The following is an 18,807-nucleotide window of genomic DNA, read 5'->3' on the forward strand; positions in this document are numbered from 1 at the left end:
CCCTATCTGTGGGATTCATCATTGTGACTAAGTTGTGCCTTGGTATGCTTTTTATTTTTGGGTCACTTTTAGCTGGTACTCTTTGGGCATGCAGGATTTGGTTGAATGTAGTTGTTAGCCCTGGTAGTTTCTCTGTAATGATGTCTTTGACTTGTTGATTCTTCCTGGGGATTTTCTTCCTGTGTCTCCGGGACTTCAATGATTCTTATGTTGTTTATGTTGAGCTTATCAAAGACTTCTATTTCCATCTGTCCACATTCTTTGAGTAATTTTTACATTGTCTGATCATTTGCTTTAAAGGCTTTTTTCCAATCTCTTCTGCTGTATAAAATTGTTATGCATCTCATCTTCCCACTCACTGATTCTGTCCTCACCTGCTGTTACCCTGTTGAAGAGGTTTTCAATTCGTCTACTGAGTTTTTCAGTCCTGTTAGTTTGGAGCTTTCTGATTTCTATCTTCATATTGGCTTGATTCTTATTAGTGTTCCTTTCAACTCGATCTATCTTTCTTTGAGTTCTGTGAACATCCTCCATATTTCTTCTCTAAACTCTATATATGAGAGACTAACTAGGTAGTTGGCCGTGTTTGGGTCATCAGAGTTGCCATCTTCATTCTCTCTTTTTTTTTTAATTCAGAAAGAGTGTGAATGCAGTCCCCCACTACCACAAATTATGCAGTCGAGTTTCCCCCTTTCTGGAAATCGCAGGAGTCAGCACATCCTCCGGATTGCAATGGATAAGCCTCACCCTGGGAAAACCACCTTCATTATCATGGTATCTCCCCTGCCAGGTAAGTATGCCATCTTCATTTTCTATGCCTGCTATTGGCCTGCATTGTTTTCCCATTGTCACACTTGTATTGTGGATTTTTCTACGTGTTATGGTAGTGTTCAACAGCTAGAAGGTGCTTGTGGCTGTGAAGTGGAGAAGCCAGCGCCTGACACACAGCAGAAATCAGCTAGTTCCACAGTCTGTGGGCCTAACAACTCACCTCTGAAGAAACTGAGCCCTCAGGAAAGTATGCTGGAGATCAAATTCTTAGGGAGCAGGAAAGCAGAAAAGGCCCAAGATGTCTGCCTTGCTCCTGACACATAGGAGAAATCAGCTCGAAAGTAGTGATTTGTTTTTTAAAGTCACATTCGGTAACTCCTGACTCTATGCTCAGAAATCACTCCTGGCAGGTTTAGGGGATCATATGGGATGCTGGGATTCGAACCACCATCCTTCTGCATTCAAGGCAAACTCCCTACCTTCATGCTATCTCTCTGGCCCAGAAAATAGTTGTTCTTATTGTACTTGTTCTCTTGATTGTCCACAGTAGAACTAATGTTTTTAAGACATAGCGATAGATAAGAAGACTAAAATGATATTGTATAGCTTAAGCTAATGTAATTTAATTGTTACCATTTTACGAGAAGCAGTTATTCAGTAAATGGAATCAGGACATATAAAAGTTAGCAGAGACATATACACATGTATACAAATGTACACACATGCCATATTCTATTCAAGTATCTTAACAAACCTCCTTACTCCCGTTAAGTTTTATTACTACCACTTATTAACTCTTGCTAACCCCCTAAAACAAGGTTGTATAGCAGCAAATTTTCTTCAAATTTAACTTACACAATACAAATATAGATACAAAACTACTCACCCATTGGTAACTCTTTCTATAGAGCTCAAATTGCTGGGCTTCAATATTAATAAATGTAGTACAGAAAATCGAGCTCAAAAATCCAGAAGAAGCAACAGGTAGTCACCAGATCATAAAGTTCCTAGGGAGATTTTTCCCTTAAAAAACCCCCACAAAACATGGTGGGTGAAGCCTTAAGCAATAATGGAAGAATATAAACAGCAGTGTTCCCAGAGACAGAAGTCTGGCAGTGAGTGGCACCATGATATAGTCCCATGGAGGAGCTGTGACTGTGGAATACAAATGGGCCCATCAGTATGGGATAGGTGGTATGTCACAGACATTAGCACCAAGGGTGTGAGCAGAGGCAAAACTAAATGAGGCAAGAAGACCTGTGATTTGGCCACATTGGCAGCAGCAGTTCAGCTCAGAAAAAACAGGCTACAGTCAGCCAACAGTGACAGTGAAGTCAGGTAGCTCCTCCCATTAGGGGAATACCCCTGGTCCTGGCCACCCTTCCTGGGAGACCCAGGTAGGCCTCAGGACAATCTTCATCTTGAACTAAGGTTCAAGCACCCAGAGAAAATCATGTCCATGACGCAGCAAGACCATAGATCAGCAGCTACTGTGATGATGGGTAGTTTTTGGAATCACAAAGACCATTGTGATCTCATGCTGGTGCACCAGGAGAAGGGTGTGGTCTGCCTCCACATTTCTTCAAGGCAAGGAGCCCCACAAAACAAACAACCCCCAAAATACCACCACACTGAAAGGTCACGATGTGAAGACAATGCAGAACCCTACACTGCTCGGGCCCGGAGAGATAGCACAGCGGCGTTTGCCTTGCAAGCAACCGATCCAGGACCAAAGGTGGTTGGTTCGAATCCCGGTGTCCCATATGGTTCCCCGTGTCTGCCAGGAGCTATTTCTGAGCAGATAGCCAGGAGTAACCCCGAGCACCGCCGGGTGTGACCCAAAAACCAAAAAAAAAAAAAAAAAAAAAAAAAAAAAAAGAACCCTACACTGCTTTACTTAGTTAATACAAATGGTAGTTCTGAGGATATAACTTATAGCAATACCTATAAGATCTCTCTGATAAAGAATTTAGAAACAAAATGTGTAAGGTGTTCAACGAACGCAAAGAAACCACGGAATAAATGAAACAAAAGCCAACAAGACTCCAGATGATACGAGAGCAGAAATGAGAACACATCAAGCAGAAAATACAGGTCTGAAAAACATGGTTGGTGAAATGAAAAACTCAATAGCCACCCTCATTGGCATAGTAATAGTTGTTGAGGACAGAATCAATGAGCTGGAAGATGAGCTGCATCACAATGCCATTCAACAGAAGAAGTTGGCAAAAGGCTTAAACTAAAAAACAGAAGATGGAGAAAATCATCAAAATAAGCAAATAAACAAATAAACCTTTTGGGATGATATTTTGAAATAATAAATATCCCAAATAAACGTTTGAGATAAATTTAAAAGGAACAACCTAAGAATCATTGGGATCCCAGAAAGGCAAGAAGAAAACCCCTATGAAAAAGCAATACACAAAGACATCCTTGCTGAGAAGTTCCCAGAACTGAAGAGTGCATGCACATATATCCTGCATGCCAAAGAGCCCCAAATAAAAGCACCCCAAGATATATCCTAGTCACAATGATAAAACCATATAGAGATAGAATATTGAAGGCAGCAAGATAAAAGGGGGAAATTACATTCAATGAAGCTTTCTTAAGATTTACATATTGATTACAAGCAGCCTCCCGGCCCAGAGGCAGTGGTGAAATAAAGTGAAAAAATTAATAAAATGAACACTTTGCTAGGAATACTTCATCTGGTCAGACCTTCATTCTGAAGGAATTTGAAGGAAGGATACAGTGTTTCACAGATAAACAGCAGCTCAGGAACTTGACAGACTCAAAGCCAGCATTCAAATAAGGACTGAAGGAAGGCAAGATAGACAATCATCTCTCTCAATGGCAATGGACTAAATGTAGCTAATAGAAAGAGTGGCAAAATGCATCAGGAAATGGAATCCAACATGTTTTTCAGCAAAATAAGCAGTAAGTAGGAAGAAGGAAATAATAAAACAGCAGGAATAAACTGGACACACAAAAAACAATAAAAAAGATCAATGAAAGCAAAATTTGGTTCTCTGAAAAATAAATGTGCTTGACAAATCATTAGCAACACTCAAAAAGGGAAATAGACAGAAATTTAATAAGCAAAATCAGAAATGAAATAAGGGAAGATACTACAGATACTACAGAAATACAAAGGGTGGGGTCGCCTAGCACATGGCTGACCCAGGACAGACCTTGGTTCGATCCCATGTATCCCATATGGTCCCCCAAGCCAGAAGCAATTTCTGAGTGCATAGCCAGGAGTAATTCCTGAGCATCACCAAGTGTGGCCCAAAAACCAAAACCAAACCAAAACAAAAAAAAAACGAAAAACAAAAACCCAACAAAACAAAAAACCCACAAAGGGTGAACAGAGGTGACTTTGAGAATCTTTATGCCATGAATGAATACATTTATGAAATGAATACATTTCTGGACACCTATAATTTCCTAAGCTTGAAACAAGATGGTCTGGAATACTAGAACAGACTATCATGATTGAGGAAATTAAAATTGAAATAGAAAGTCTTTTAAAAATAAAAGCCCCTCGGGGCCGGAGAGATAGCATGGAGGTAAGGCATTTGCCTTTCATGCAGAAGGTCATAGGTTCAAATCCCAGCACCCCATATGGTCCCCTGAGCCTGCCAGGAGCGATTTCTGAGCTTAGAGTCAGGAGTAACCCCTGAGCGATGCCGGGTGTGACCCAAAAACCAAAAGAAAAATAAAAAAAATAAAAGCCCTTGCTCAGATGGATTCACCAGTGAATTCCTTCAAATCTCCAAATAAGATTTATGCTAAACCCTTGAAACTTTCCAGGAAATTGTAAAAACAGAAGAAAGGCTAGTCATGGATATTAAACACTATCTCACTCATGTAAGAATGGCTATGGACAACGGAAGAATTTAAACATAGAACTCATGCATGAATTAGTGATGTAACTTGGAGTAGCTGTACAAAGAATATAAAACAATTACTTGAAAAATTATATATGTATTCAACATAATATTTCTTAAAGCATTTTTGACAGGCACGAAACTGACATAGCCATTTAAAGTTAACTAGTAATTGGAAAAGAAGATATATCCTGAATATACAATGGAATACTATACAGCTACAAAAATGTGAATGTTTATTCATTGCAGCAAGATGGGAATTTGAAGGACTATTTGAAGTAAAATAAGTCTAATGAGGAAATACAAATATTGATTTATTTCATTTAAGTGTTTCATATTAAGAAACAAAAAGGCTGAATCAAACAAATAGCACCACCAGTGATAATCACCAGAAAACTGTACTTACCTGAGGCATTGAAAGTTTGAGAATAAGAACAGTTGTTGGATGGCTTCAAGGATGCTATTTTTATGATTTTGTTGTTGCTGATGTTTAAGTATCTTGAGAGAAATTACACAGACATAGAAGTTCAAGTTTAGTTTATTGTTTCTGTCAATTTCACATTGCTGTTTTGCAATTTATAAGAACATTTGCTATTTACAAAAACATTTTTACTTGATAAATTATTTTGAAAAATTTATTCAAAATTAATTGTAAATCAATTAAATTTATCACATTAAAATAACACATGAGGGGCTGGCGAGGTGGCACTAGAGGTAAGGTGTCAGCCTTGCAAGCGCTAGCCAAGGAAGGATCGAGGTTCGATCCCCCAGCATCCCATATGGTCCCCCCAAGCCAAGGGCAATTTCTGAGTGCTTAACCAGGAGTAACCCTGAGCATCAAACGAGTGTGGAAGAAAAAACCAAACAAACAAAAATAACACTTGATTTTCCTTTTTCATTGTTTGAGCCCATACATTACTGTGGTCAGAGATTACTCCTTTCTCTGTACTCAGGCATCACTTTCTAGCAGTCCTCTAGGGAATATAAGAGGTTCCAGGGATAACTAGGTCAGGTGTGTGCAAGACAAGCATAATTCATCCCACTGTACCATCACTCTAACATCAATAATACACTAAAACATGGATAAGTATTCTGAGAGCAAAGTTAGGTAAACAGTATATTCCATTTCTTTTAATAATTAGAAAAAATTAAAAAGAAAGAGATAGAATATGAAGGCATCATCAATTATTAGCAGAAACTGAATGCTAGGACAAATGAAGATATTTGGGTTAAGAGATTTAAGATGTCAGCTACAAAAGAAATATGTTCTTGAAACCAGAACTATAATATGATTCAGATCATTAGTAATGTCATATTGGGTAACTAAAGTTTATAAAGACTATTTTGTCTTCACCGCACAGAAATACACACATGGATTAGCAAGCATGACAATGATGACTATTTTAACTTATTCTGGTACAGTTTCCAGATGTAATTGTACTAAAATCATCATGTTATACCTTTAAACATGCATAGCTGTGTCCATTAACAACTTAACTGGAAAAATTGACACTACCAGGTACAACCTTTATGTTGTTGTGTGTAAAGTCCTAAATTAATTGAAAGCTCTTTTCAGCACATAGAAGGGATTCCTTGTCAAAGTCAACTAAAGAGAAGCAAGATCAAAGGTTGATGCAGGGGCCAGAGCTATAGCAAAGCAGTAGGTTGTTAGCCTTGCACACAGCTGACCCAGGACAGACTCAGGTTTGATCCCCAGTAACCCATCAGGTCCCCTGAACCTGCCAGGAGTGGTTTCTCAGTGTAGAGCCAGGAGTAACACCAAAGTACCAATGGTGTGGACAAAAACTAAAGAAAATAAGGTTGATGCAATAGATTGTTGATTTGTGAGGTAAAGATAGAACATGATTATCTTTAAATTCCTTAGCCTAGAGAGCCTGTCAAATAATTCTGTTTAAGAGATATTTTTACTAATAATTCTCATCTTTCCTAAAAATAAGCTCACTAACATACTAGGCAGAGAGATCAAAAAGCATGCACAGGGACCAGAGAGATAGCACAGCAGTGGGGCATTTGCCTTGCACACAGCCAATTCAAGATGAATGATGGTTTGAATCCCAACATCCCATACGGCCCCTCGTGCCTTTCAGGGGAGTGTAGAGCCAGGAGTAACCCCTGATTGTCTCTGGGTGTGACCCCCCCCAAAAAGCATGCACAGCTTCTCTAATTCTGGAAAATTGCTAAAGATGAGCAGAGAAAAATGGTCATTCATAGAGAATCTATTCTCATTTTTACCACTTAAGCATCTAAAAATAAAATTTCATTTCAAAATTTAATATATATTTGCAATATATATATTATCTTCCATCAAAATATAAGGTATTTAGATACAATGCTAAAAGCATAGGCAAACATGGTCCCATCATCAGTTCAAGTCCTTGACATTCAATATTGTTCTCCAAACACTGCATGGGATGATCCAAGAACACAGGAGTAAGCTGATAAACACCCCTAGGTCTCCCACAAATACACATATACAATAACTCAGTAAGCAATGCAGGTAAAAAAGCAAAAGAATATTTAAGCAGCATGGTTACAAAATTATTTATGGTAGAGCTGCAGTTATAGGGCATTATAAAAAAGATGAAACACCACTGGCCAACCAAGTAGAAGAAAAGATTAAGAATATGGAATTTTATTAATGAAGAAGCATCCCCACCTCAAATGAAATGGTGGCTATAATACAAAGACTAACCACAGAAAGGGAGAAACTATTCACCCTGTACCCATCTGATGTACCTAAAAGGTATAGGCCACAGGTAGAGCTTAACAAGAAGAAACCATCTAACTCCATCAGAAAATGGGAAGAAGAGGTGAACAGACATTTCCTCAAAAAAGAAATTCAAATGGCCAAAGGCCTATGGAAATGCTCCACATCATTACTCATCAGAGAGATGAAAATTAAAACAGTGAGATATTTTCCACCAAAGAAACTGGCACACATCTGAAAGAAGACCTGTGGTGGTGGGGATGCAAGGAGATAGAGACTCTCATTCACTGCTGGTTGGAATGTCAACCTCTCTAGCCTTTTTGGCAAACAATATGGATGTTCCTCCCCAAACTAGAAGTTAAGCCTCCATATGATCCAGCCATATCACCTTTAGAATATACCTTAGGAGTCTAAAAGCACAATGCAGCAAAATCCACTGCATTCTTATGTTCATTGCAGCTCTATTAACAATAGTCAGAATCTGTGCAAGAGCAGAAATGAGTGTATAAAGAACGTGTGGCACATCTACACAATGGAATACTACACAGCTGTTAGGAAGGATTAAGTCATGGATTTTGCTAATACATGGATGAATCTAGAATATTATATTGAGCATGAGTCAGGGGAAGTGAGATAGACATAGAATAATCTCACTCATTCATGGGATATAAAAAGATAGTTTGGTAATAATATACAAAGACAATAGAGACAAGGGCCAGGAGGACTAGTCCATAGTAGGAAGCTTGGCCCAAGTAGCTGGGGGTTTAGTTAGGGCAGAGAATGAACCATTATGACAGTGATAGTTGAAAATAATTACTCTGGACAAGAACTGGATGCTAAAAGGAGATAAGATGATGATACCACGTCAGTATTGCAAACCACAGTATCTAAAAGTGAAGAGAATAGAAATGTCTGCCAGAAGAGCAGGCAGGGGATTGGCAGGGGGAAGGCAGGGAGGGAAACTAGTGATACCAGTGGTGGGAATTGTGTTGTACAGAGTATGACTGAAACTCAACATAACCACTTTGTAAATTTGAAAAACCAACTATGTCATAAACAGCCTTGTAACCATGTTTATTTTTTTATTTTTTGAGCCATACCTGTTTGATGCTCAGGGGTTATTCCTGGCTAAGCATTCAGAAATTGCCCCTGGCTTGGGGAGACCATATGGGACGCCGGGGGATTGAACCACGGTCCTTCCTTGACTAGCGCTTGCAAGGCAGACACCTTACCTCTAGTGCCACCTTTCTGGTCCCATAACCATGGTCTTTAAAGAAAGTAATACAATTTTAATAACTAAAAATGTACCCCAAATAAAAGATTAAAATAAATGATTTCAAGTAGACTTAACTAAAGAACTCTACTTAAATGAATAAATGTGACTGAAATGATAGTGGAAAGTTAAAAATCATAAACTTCTATGCTCTGTGGCCTCCATAACTATGGAATCCCTGTGATCTATTGTGACCTCAGTGGCCAGTGATGTCACTGATGTCTATATAAACAGGACCTGTGTGTACTAGTCTCATTTACCTTAGGCAAGTGGCATGTGTAGTTTGACAATCTCTATATGGAGAATTTCTACCCCCCTATTCCTCTGACCCAGTCCTAAGGGAAGAGTCCCAAAGCGGGTCTCTCTACATTATCCTCTTGTTTGCTGTCATATTCTACACTGTGTGGTTCCTTTTGGTTAAGAAACTTAATCATTTGTACCAGGTAAGGACGAAAGGATGGGTTCCTGGGGATTTCACAGTAGGACAGTGTATCAGAAGGAGACAATTCAGAGAGACACTGAGACTGGGGAATCTAAAGCCAGAATAGAAAGAGAATTCATCCTCTAGCAGACCAGAGAGCCAAGAATAGGGGGTCAGGGGGGCCTATTACATCAAACTCAGAGACTATTCGGGTTCTGTGGTGGGGTCTGAGATCAAGTACCACATACAGGGCTGTTGGAGAACTGGAGTATCAGTTCTGCAGAACACAAGTCACAGACCCATGTAGAGGCCACTCACACAGTGGTTCCCCCCCCCCCCGCCCCCCTTTGTGGAGCTGCTCAGGACAGTGGAGAGGAGTTTTTTTAATTAATTTATTTATTTATTTTTTGGCCACACCTGGTGACGCTCAGGGGTTACTCCTGGCTATGTGCTTAGAAATCGCTCCTAGCTTGTAGGATCATATGGGACGCTGGGGGATGGAACTGAGGTCTGTCCTGGGTCAGCTGCATGCAAGGCAAACACCCAACTGCTGTACCATTGCTCCTGCTCCTGGAGACGAGTTTCTAAAAGCTTCTCAGCAGAGGGACCAGGGTTCTCCCTAAGGCAGTCCATGGATCAGGGGCCTTATTCTAGGAGTTTCCTTGGCAGAGCTAGCTGGTACCATGGGTGTGGGCCTACTGAGGAGTATGAAACAGTTGAAGAAATTACTCTGTGCTCACTTCTCTTCCTGTGGACTCACCTGAGGCTTCTCTGAGTTGACCAGAATCCCACCGCCCTCTTTTTTTTTCAGCTTTGCAGGGCAAGGAGGAGGAAACCCCCTTATTGAGAGGTAAGGAGCCAGGGGAACTCTACTCTCCCTGTCCTCAAGTCCCAGGCCATGAGCTCTGAAGCATGTCAGTGTAGACACTATCCCCCAGAGAACACAGGGCCCAGGGTGGAGCAGCCAATGGGAGATCAGACAGAAGCTGAGCGGCTTTGGGGAGTCCAGCTGATTCATTTTGGGTATTTCTGAAGCGCAGAGACTGCTGCTCCAGGTGGGCATGGGGGTGAGGGTGCAGGGCACTTGGTCTTTGGACTTAGTCACATTCCCGAGTGCTTGGATAGCAGGTCCTCTCGGGGCTCTGGGTGCTTCTGACACTGCAAGATGGTTTGACAGGCCTTTGCAAGTCACACAAGTGATTATGCAAGTCATGCAGTTCCTGGGGGCCAAAGGCAGAGCAGACCAGGGTCACCCTGGACCCGACCAGCAGCTTTATTGCTGCCCCTGACCAGCACCCCTCTTTCTGCAGCCAAGTTCCGGTATTTTGGAGGAGGATATGTGCCCTTGTGTTTTAAAGTCATCATCAGGTGATTTTTCTTCTCTTCCTCCATCAGTTCAGGGGTTGGGGGGAGCCTGCCTCCACTGGAAAAGGTCTGGGAGCCATGGTGACAGGTGTGGTTGGCAGTTGGCGAGTACTGTGAGGTCATAGGGCAGTTGGGTGTGTTGGGACATGATGGACCCGAGTCTGGGGGAGGGAGGTCGGAGGAATCCAGAGCCCATCACCCCAGCCAGGCTCCGGGGTCCTTTCTTTCCTCTCTCTCCTGCTCCATCCTTGTCTCTGTGTCCTCTGCAGAGAGACCACCATCGAGGCCCAATACAGAGAGCCTATGTCTTCTCCCTATGCCTCTCTGGACCTCCACCACTGGCTGCCCCTCTCTTCTCTGGGGCCCTGGGCGCCCCTGCCTGGAGTTCAACACCAGCATGACTTCAGGGGCCTCCTCCAAGAGAAAGTCCATCTTCCTCAGCTGCTGCCTGCCCCGCCCTGCCCTCCTCCTCCCCACACCACCCTTGCTCCCCCTGGGCCCAGAGACGACAAAGCTATCGGCAACAGCCACACAGGGCCTGGAGGGGGACGTGCAGGCTCTCGGGGAGGAAGGGGTTCCGGAGCTCTTGGAGCTCGAGCCCTATATGGGCTCCATCGGACCACTGCATCCGCCCTGAAACAGAATTATAAAAGCGTTCAGACGCTTTTTCTGTTACGTAGCCTCAGCAGAAGAATAATCCTGCTTTTGTGGGTAGGCAGAAAAAAGTGTGTGCATGTGTTCAGAGTGCTAATAGCACACCACTGATTAAAAAAAATGTTTTAGTATAAATTATTGTAAATATATTTTGTAAATGAATAGACATTTTAGTTTTACATAATACTTAACTCGATTTCTGCTCAACTCCTCTATGCATAGCCTAGCCATAATTATAATTCAATCATTAATTCATAAAATTAGACTGCAAATAAATGTTTGATTGCTCCTCAACTCAGAAGTTCCTCGTGTCTTTGACAAACTAATACATTTTGATGTATTAGTTGCTATTTAATCTACTTGGGGGAAAGATGGAGGGAGGTAATGAATGCAAATAATGAATATATGTGATAAATCCCATCATTACATGATTGACGAATCCCATTATCATCAAAAATAGTAGAATTTTTCTCCTTTACTTCAGTAAATCTTCATTGATTTCAAAATCAAAGATATAAGATATAAGATATAAGATATAAGATATATATATATATATATATATTCTGGTGGAGGAGAAAATAAGCATTTGTCAAATTTTGTGGTGCAAAGATTCCCATCCTTATCAATTATGAGCACCACTGTAGTAAAATTGAAAACAGAGAAGGGAAGATAAATAATCATACATTAATATATGGAATTTCCATGAAGTAGACCTCAGAGATATAGAATATTAAATGAGCATAAATATAATATTTAGGAAACTAATTTTTGAGTATATAATTTTTATGTTGGATGGTGAATTTCCTCACCTTTGTTTTAATAAAGCCAGTGATTAGCAACAATGTGGCCAAGTTTCCAGATATTCAATTCAGCTGTAAACAGTTCTGGGGTTCCAATCCGGTAAGTGTTTGCAAGGCAAGTTCCCTCTCTACTGCACCCTCTCTCCATTTCAAGTGTTTTATATCTTATCTCTTTGGTCCCAAAGACAAGATACAGGATCTATCATTTTATTAATTAAAAAAAAAAATCAAAGTTTTGCCCATCTATGTTCTAGGCCAAATTCCAAGGTCTAAATTTAACCTGTGAAAATTCTCAAATGAAGCATATTCATGTCAACCATAATATCTCCGTTTGTTGTTAATATGCTTTTGGAAGTTTCAAATGAGTTGTGCCAAGTTTTAGTTAAGTTGTAAGTCAGAGGTTTTATCTATTTTGCAAATGAAGAAAAATTTATTAGAAAAAATGAAATTTATACCTTTCATGGACAGTGAAGTTCTTAAATATATTTATTTTTGCTTATAAAAATTTAAAATGTCTGATCAGCATACATATTTAGCTATATTTAAATTCTGAATTTACATAGTCTCTCAAACATACATGGAAATATGCATACAGAGATAGAGGAGGCATTTATTTCAGTGTATGTGTTAGAAAAATTAGTGTATTTTTATGATTTTTCATTTCCCTACCACATTTTATTTTCTAGGCTTTATTGACAGCAATATTTGCTTAGAGTAGTAAAGAGCGAATGAAGGAGTAAATTCAAAAATAAATAAACCCCATTAAGTTCATACTAAGATATATAAAATTTCAACAAATGGTAACAATGTTGGTTGTGCTTCTTATGAGCATTAACCAACTAAAGTTATATATCAAACTAAAATCTCAGAGCACAGAATCTGGAATTTCTGCAGGGACCAGGGAATGCCCTTCCTTGCATGATCACAAACTACCGGGGCCGGGTGGTGGCGCTGGAGGTAAGGTGCCTGCCTTACCTGCGCTAGCCTTGGAAGGACCGCGGTTCAATCCCCCGGCATCCCATATGGTCCCCCAAGCCAGGAGCGACTTCTGAGCGCATAGCCAGGAGTAACCCCTGAGCGTCACTGGGTGTGGCCCAAAAACAAAAACAAAAACAAACTACCATAGGGTTTTAATGGGCAGTTTCAGGTGCCTGTGTAATTGGGTACATTTGAATTGAAATATGACCAATATTTCCCAAAGTGGTGCCATGTCCCCTAGGGCTCTGAAACAATCTAGGGAAGAGCATTATTTTTGGGTACAATTGGACTTTCTCTTATTTATTTGAATGCCTTTAGATTTCCAGGATAGGACTGAGTGTTTTTTTTTTTTCTTTTGTTTTCCTGAACAGTGGGTCATATAAATTTTGAGAAACACTAGTATAAATCAATATACACTAATGGAACTGGGTTGCCATTTGACAAATTTAACCTGGCCTAAGATGACAATGTTGACTATGATGTTTAAGTTATTATTACCACATGGAAAGTATACATAATTAAATATTCCAAAAAATGTTACTTTGATGTTACTTTTTTGCTCTAGAGAGGAACCTTTAAAACTAGACCAGGAGTGGTAGAGATAGTACAGTTGGTATGATGTTCCCCTTGCATGTACTTTTCTCACCACTCTGGGTCCTATGTGAGATGATATCTCATTGTTATTTTCATTTGTATCATTCTGATTATTAATAATATAGAGCATTTTTCTTGTACCTTTTGTCCATATATATTTCTTCCTTGAGAAAATGTCTGTTTATTTCTCCATTTTTGGATGGGATTAGATGTTTATTTTCTTCTAAATTTAGTACCTTATATATCATATATCACATATACTTCTATAACTTTTACTTCTAAGTTTAGTATGTCATAGATCTTAGAATTTAACACCATCAGATGGGTTCTGGTTAAATAACTTCTCCCATTCTGTGGCTAGTCTTTGTATCCTAGTCACTGTTTCCTTTGAGGTGTGAAAGCTTCTCAGTTTAATGTAGTCTCATTTGCTAATCTTTGCTTCCACTTGCTTGCTAGTGGTGTTTCTTTCTTGAAGAAGAAGCTTCAGTGTCATGAAGTATTCTGCCTACATTTTCCTCTATGTATCATATAGCTTCAGGTCTGATATCAAGGTCTTTAATCCATTCTGATTTGATCTTTGTGTGAGACAAGTAGAGGTCTGAATTTGCTCTGTTACATGCAGATGACATGTTTTCCCAACAAGACTTGTTGGAGGCTTTTCTTGCTCCACTTTGTATATCTTATTCCTTTACCAAAGATTAGTTGATTGTATATCTGGGTGCCATTCTTAGAATGTTCAAATCTATTCCATTGATTTGAGTGTCTTTTTTCCAGTACCATGGTGTTTAAATGATTACTGCTTTATCATACAGTTTAAGATTGGGCAAAGTGATTCCTCTCATCTTCTTTCCCCCATTTATTTAACTATTCATGAAAGTTTACTCTTCAAAGACTATTCAAGAGTCTTTGATTGATTTGCTTATATTAAGAAAAGTTTTTTTTCAATTTCATCTTGTTGAATTTTTTTTTTTTTTGGTTTCTTTTTGGGTCACACTGGGCAACACTCAGTGGTTACTCCTGGCTCTATGCTCAGAAATCGCTCCTGGCAGGATCAATGGGCCATATGGGATGCTGGATTTTGAACCACCGTCCTTCTGCATGTAAGGCACATGCCTTACCTCCATGCTATCTCTCTGGCCCTTTTCTTAAATGAATGATAGCTGGATCTTGTCTGCAACTATTGATATGATTATATGATTTTATTTTTTATTTTTGTTTTGGTTTGTTCCTTTGGTTGTGTTCCATGTATTAAACCATCCTTGCATTTCTGGATTTTGATATTGAGCCACACCTGGAAGCATTCGGGAGTTACTCCTGGGTCTGCATTCAGAAATCGCTTTTGGCAGGCTCAGGGACCATATGAGATGCTGGGAATAGAACTCAGGTCCATCCCGGGTAAGCAGCTTGCAAGGCAAATGCACTACCACAGTGCTATCTCTCCAGCCCATTTCTGGAATGAACCCTAACTGGTCATTATGGATAACCTTATTAATGAGTTATTGGATTATATTTGCTAGTGTTTTCTGAGGATCTTTTCCTTTGTTCTGAAAGATATAGTCCATGATTCTCTGTCTGCTTTTGGTATCAGTGTGATGTCACCTCCATGGAAAGTGATTCGGAGTGTTTCTGTTTTTTTACAATTTCCTGAAAAGTCTGAAAGGTTTAGCATAAATCCTATTTAGAGAGTTGAAAGAATTCACTGGTGAATTTGGGCATGGACTTTTATTTTTGGAAGCCTTTTGATTTCTTTTTTTTTTTTTTTTTTTTTTTTGTTTTTTGGGCCACACCCGGTAACGCTCAGGGGTTACTCCTGGCTACGTGCTCAGAAGTTGAATCGAACCTCGGTCCGTCCAAGGCTAGCAAAGGCAAGGCAGGCACCTTACCTTTAGCGCCACCGCCCGGCCCCAGGAAGCCTTTTGATTTCCATTTTAATTTTCTCTATCTCAATAGGTCTGTTCTAGTATTCCAGATAATCTTGCTTCAAACTTGGGAAGTTATAGGTGTCCAGAAATGTAACGATTTTTTTCAAGTAATCTTGTTTTGTGGCATAAAGGTTCTCAAAGTCATCTATGTTCACTCTGTATTTCTTTATTATTTATAGTATCTTCCTTGTTTTTTTAATTTTTTAATTTTTAATTATGAGAACAAAGATGCAAAGAAAGAGGACAAGGTAAAGTTACAGTGGAACGATAATCACCCATACACAGAATTCTCAGAAGAAGTTCCCTTGCTGATATCTTTACTTTGGACTTTCAGCCAAAGAACATTAAGATAAATAAAACAGAACCCATGTACAATTACTTTGTCCCTCAAGTCCCCAGATTGTAATACATTATAATATTTCTTAGCAGCACACAAAGCAATCTAAAGCCATAAAACTTATGTAACTCCTTAAACATTAAAGGTATATATATTTTTTTACATTTCCATGCACATGCATATTAGTTTAAGTTAACCTAAAAAGTTTAAGTGGGTTTTTTTAAGGATTAGAGTCAAAGGAGCACAGTAAAAACGGTGTTAGAGTGGCAATTATTGTTTGCATAGGCCCACCAAAATATGAGGGACATGGAAAGGAAAAACCTTGGCCTAAATACAAGGAGACCCTACCCCCTGAAGTTTCCTAGCATAAGACCAACTCTAGGCTCCAGGCAAGCTAGTTTGTCCAATCCAAGACATTGTCTGTAGTGCCAACACACTTTTATTTTTCACACAGTCTCTGTTGTTGGTATCATGTTTCTGTATTCTGCATATCCTACATTGAAGTTAGGATGTGGAGCGTCCTCTAGTTTCACCTCACAATTAAAGGACAATGCAGAGAGCACTGTCATGTAAGCAGGTCATCATTGTTAAGTCTTCTCAGTGTTAAGGGAAGTCTCTTTTGAGCAGGTCGAGTACTGGTAGGGTATTCCCTGGTAGAGCATTGCTTCCAGGTAATGTTATAGACAAACTTGGATGTTTTGTGGATGGCTTCCCTGGTTCAGGGGTGAATGGAGAATGCCCATTCTTCTGAGGCATGTGCCAGGTTATTATGTCAATGTTCAGGGTGTAAGGTCCTGTTGCACTACAAGATTTGTGTGTTCCAATCTCTATTAGATAAGATCTTATTTGTATGTATAGTATTTTCCCATTTTAATGTGCCTATGCAAGCAAGGAACAATGCCACATGACATTATCGGTGCATATGGGGGTCATAAGAAAAAGTCCAACAATCCCCATGACATGGTTCAATCATAAGCATTAAACTGGGGGACTCTTTCACCGAAATTCCTTATTAAACAGCTCACAAAGAGAAGAAAAGATAAAAATTTGTTAGAATAGTCACTATATAAGAGAATATTTAATAAGACATAGCTTTTAGGGAAAAAACACAAAATATTCAAAAGACATACATTTTCATTTTATGGTCTTTTGAAATAGTTGGGGGTTTTAGTTTCAATGAACAGCTTTGGTCTGTATTAGGATTTTGCGGTACTGAAGTTAAAAAGAGTAATGTTGGTTACTGATGGTGGGGGTGGTGAGAGAGTTAAGAAGTAAAAATGAATTTTGTAGGGGTGTGCAAAAGGGCAGAATACAAAATGGACATTCTGTATACGCAAAACGTAACTTAAGGATAGGGAATACTCTTAATATATATATGAACATGTAGACTGGTAAGAAATTGCCAGTGACAACCTTAGTGCAACCGAGCAAATCTCAGCAAACCCCAAGTTAGGACCCACCATCCAGGAGGGACCACCTTGTCTGGCCACCCACCTTGTCTGGCCACCTGGGCTGGCACCCAGGGGAAGGAAGACCTGGAGGCCGGGGGCAGAAGAGGGGATGGCTGTGGGCTTATCAAGGCCCTCAGCAACCCAAGTTTAGGGAGAAGGCCTTCAACATGGGTCTCCCCAAACCCCATGCCCGGCTAGAGCTAGCTTCCAGATCAAAAACTACTATGAGGTACCACCTCACGCCACTGAGATTGGCACACAGTCACAAAAAAAGGAAAACAAGCAGTACTGGCAGGGATGTGGAGAGAAAGGAACTCTTTCACTGCTGGTGGGAATGCCGTCTAGTACAACCTTTATGGAAAGCGATATGGAGATTCCTTCACAAACTGGAAATTGAGCTTCCATACAATCCAGCTATACCACTCCTAGGAATATACCAAAGAACACAAAAATACAATACAAAAATCCCTTCCTTACTCCTATATTCATTGCAGCGCTATTTACAATATCAGACTCAGGAAACAACCAAGATGCCTATCAACAGATGAATGCTTGAAGAAATTGTGGTACATATACACAATGGAATACTAAGAAGCCGTCAGGAGAGATGAAGTCATGAAATTTTCCTATACATGGATGTACATGGAATCTATTATGCTGAGTGAAGTAAGTCAGAGGGAGAGAGAAAGAGGCAAAATGGTTTCACTCATCTATGGGCTTTAAGAAAAATGAAAGAAAATTTTTAACAGTATCTCTGAGATGAAGAGATGAGGGCTGGTAGGTGCAGCTCAGGACATGAAGCTCATCACATAGAGTGATGAGTGCAGTTGGAGAGATGACTACACTGAAAATTATCATAACAATGTGAATGAATGAGGGAAGTAGAAAGCTTGTCTCGAGTACAGGTGTAAGGGGGTGGGGAGGAGGGAGATCTGGGAATTGGTGGTGGGAATGTTGCACTGGTGAAGGGGGGGTTGTTCTTTACATGACTGTAATCATACAACTATAATCATGTTTGTAATCACGGGTGTTTAAATAAAGGTAAAAAAAAAAGAAAAAAAAAAGAAAGGATTTGGTAGAGAAGCTGAAAGCCAGGATCTGCCCACCCTCCACCCTGTACCCTTCCCACCTAGTGCTGGGGAAAGAGCAGGGAAAGCTTGGGGACCCCATCCAGGAGGGACCACCCGACACCCACCTTGTCTGGCCACCTGGGTTGGCACCCAGGGAAGGAAGGCCTGGAGGCTGGGTGGCAGAAGAGGGGACGGCTGGGGGCCTATCAAGGCCCTCAGAAACCCAAGTTAGGGAGAAGGCCTTCAACATGGGGTCTCCCAAAACCCCATGCCAGCTAGAGCCTAGCCTCCAGATCAAGGAAAAGCTATCTTCCTTGTTTTAATTTCTGATTTTGTTTATTGTTTCTGTCTCTCCTTTTTTGAGTCTTGCCTAATGATTTATAAAGCATGTTTATTTTTGCAGAGGGCCAACTTTTGCTTTCATTGATTTTTTTGGATTTTTTCCTGTGTGTCCAGTTCATTAATTCCTGCTCTTAGTTTTATTATTTCCTTCTGCCTACCTATTTACTGCTCATTTTGCTGATCTTTTGACCAATGTCTTCAATTGTGCCAT

At 40.0% G+C, this 18,807-nt stretch overlaps 1 non-coding gene across 1 annotated transcript; it reads right to left on the reverse strand.

Moving 5' to 3' along the window:
• Positions 1-632: 632 nt before the first annotated feature.
• Positions 633-798, reverse strand: LOC126002827 (U1 spliceosomal RNA). The gene has a single exon (XR_007493452.1). It is a non-coding gene; the product is annotated as a U1 spliceosomal RNA (small nuclear RNA).
• Between the last annotated feature and the right edge of the window lie 18,009 nt (positions 799-18,807).

The sequence above is a fragment of the Suncus etruscus genome, chromosome 2 (genome assembly GCF_024139225.1).
Source record: "Suncus etruscus isolate mSunEtr1 chromosome 2, mSunEtr1.pri.cur, whole genome shotgun sequence".
In the NCBI taxonomy this organism is placed as follows: Eukaryota; Metazoa; Chordata; class Mammalia; order Eulipotyphla; family Soricidae; genus Suncus; species Suncus etruscus.